Here is a 2641-nt window from a genome sequence, read left to right as displayed (position 1 = left end):
ATTCAGCAAAAACTGAGACCTGGACCCCACTGGCATCTGTGTCTTACAAAAAAAACCACCCCAAAACAAGACAAAAATACTCAAACAAACAGAAAAACAAGACAGAACCCAGGTCTGACAAGGCCTAGCACTGTCAGAGGATATAGTTTTATTGTACCAAGGGGCAATACAGCCCTGCACATAGGTACTGATCTTACTGCCTGGCCCAAGATCACCAGAGAGCATGGCTGACTCGAAGTTAGGCTGGCCTCTGGTCAGTATCATAAGCCTTACAGCTACCTTAGTCACCAAGTAACTTGTTCTCTCTTGCTGTGATTGCTTTTCTCAAGAGACATTAAGCAGAAGGGAGAGGCAGACATGTTATTTTAGTCTTTCCCACTGTTGTGAGGAAAAGCTCTTGATGGGAAAATGCCACTGAGCAATCACCCTTAGGATCTGGGTTAGAAGTGCAAGTGAAATAACTGAGTAAATATGCTAAGAAGACTGTCATTTCCTTCCTCTAATGTTGCCATGGGCACCAAAACAAAGCTAGGTCAGCTGCTGAGCCATCACCACCGACAAGCTGCTGCACCTTTTGATGAAATGGAATTTTGTCATCACTCTTGCCTCAGTTTAAATTAATTTAGAAGGATAAGGATAATGGCAATGAAATAATAGTAAGACTGCAGCTCTTTCATGGGCAAAGATCAGCTTAGACAATGAAGTCAGTCTTTGGACTCAGGACTTCGGGGAATGCATGGGAGGTTGTAGAATGCCTTTTTATTTTCCAAAGGCAAATAAAAGTATCTTGAACTTACATTCCAAGTAAGGGAAAACACTTCCACAGGCATGATGCAGTATGTCACCAAATATCAGCCTCCAAATGGATTACAGCAGTAAACAAATAGTCCATTACAAATGGGGTAAAAAATCCTTAAGCAGGGATCTTAAAATATGTAGCTAGTCACAGACAAGCTCTTAAGCACTAGTTCCTGAGAAAAACTGAAAATTAAGTTATTTTGCAAGATTTTTTGTAGTAGCTACATCAATCAAATAGGAAGATGAAATGAAGGTGGAGAAGCATGAAAAATTTCGAAGATACCAAAGGTAGGAGAGGCAACATCTAACAAACTAATTCTAAGAAAGATGGTAATATATCTGAATAAGTCAATTTCTACAGCAAGGGTTTTAAAGATTTTTTTTTTTTTTTGAGCTTGAAGTAAGGCTATTCACATGTATGATTTTATGTCTGCATTCAAAGGGCTATGTGCAAAGCCAATGAGAACCATTGTCAGAGGACCCTGGATCAGGACTTAAACAAACCACTTGGACTCAGCACATCCTATTTTCTTTGGTAAGTGAATTAATAAGTGTTCTGCACTAGACTGTTGCCAAGAAAAGCAAATATACTGTTTTCACTGGCCAGCAAGTAAAAAAACCTGAACAGCTCAGCACTGCCTTCGAAGATTCAGCTCTACTCACAGCTTCAACCAGTCCTGCTGGAAAAATGAGATCAGCATCTTTGTGGTAAAATTCATAGCAGTTTGCCATGTTGGTATACATACACACATAATCTTCTGCACTCTGCTACTGCTGCTTTGAAGCAGGCTTGGCCAAAACCCCTGATGATGCTGCAAAGACACAGCTCCAGAGTGACTTAGCCAACACTTGCCACAGCTCCGGCAGGAATCAGCATGCTCTTCTGATTTCATGCTCCAAGCAGAAAGACCTTGCTACAAAACTTACTTGCTGCAGTCAGCTGCTGAAAAAGGAAATGGGAAAAAAACCCCAAACAACCCACCAAACAAAAAACCCCGCAACCTTACAACTTGATGGTGTTCATGACACTTTGGCACAGCAGATTAGGATGTTCAGGCACTGTTATGCTGTAAGAGTAAACAGGAGCTTGTGGTTTGGAGACATGATACGTCTCCCCTCACACTGCTGAACTCCCATTTGAGTATGCAGCAAGCAAAGCCCTTTGAAGTTAAGCCCAGTGCTCTGAACAGCAGCAAGCCCCACTCACATAGGCAACTGCAAATGATTTAATCTGCTTTATTTTAAAGGAAGGGAATAAGAAAAGGCAAGACTTCTGTGAGTTTATATGTTCCTTTTACACCAGGAAATAACTCTTCTAGCATCAGCCATCGAAGGGGTCAAAGCCTAATTTTCAGGCAACCGCTGATTCTTAGCACAAGATTAAGACAATGGTCACTGCTCAGAGATAAACTCTGTAACACAAATTTTCCACACTCAGTTGTACATCAAGTTCTCCTGCTCAAGTCAGTTTAAGGTTGCTACCAATAAATTCAGTTGTACTATGGTTACAAACTAGCAGTATCATGATATCTATACAAAGGCCAGAGCTAGAACCAGGACTAAGACTGAGGTTAGGATTTAGGAGAGGATGTGCTCCACCACCAGCATTACTGCTAAATCCTGACCATCTATCCAGGCTGGACTGAGAAGAAAAGTGTGGTGGGGCAGTGAGTGACAGGGGGCTGCAGCAGTAGGCTTCTTGATGCAGTTAACTAAAATTAGTGAGCTACTTTAAAATCCTGCTTAAGGCATGTATTGTGCCCTATGTTTAATTTTGTGGCATTTAGCTAAATTCTTGCTAATGGCTGCATTGGGAAATTGATCTCTAGGATTGTGTGTCCTG

At 41.4% G+C, this 2641-nt stretch overlaps 1 protein-coding gene across 9 annotated transcripts in view; it reads right to left on the bottom strand.

Annotated features, from left to right (window-relative positions):
• Positions 1 to 2641, bottom strand: part of PDLIM1 (PDZ and LIM domain 1) — a 43839-nt gene that overhangs the window by 18435 nt on the left and 22763 nt on the right. The window lies entirely within an intron of this gene.

Source organism: Corvus brachyrhynchos, unplaced genomic scaffold, assembly GCF_000691975.1.
Source record: "Corvus brachyrhynchos isolate BGI_N302 unplaced genomic scaffold, ASM69197v1 scaffold61, whole genome shotgun sequence".
Taxonomy (NCBI): Eukaryota; Metazoa; Chordata; class Aves; order Passeriformes; family Corvidae; genus Corvus; species Corvus brachyrhynchos.
The sequence above is the reverse complement of the archived record's forward strand: the minus strand, read 5'-3'. Positions and strand labels throughout refer to the sequence as shown.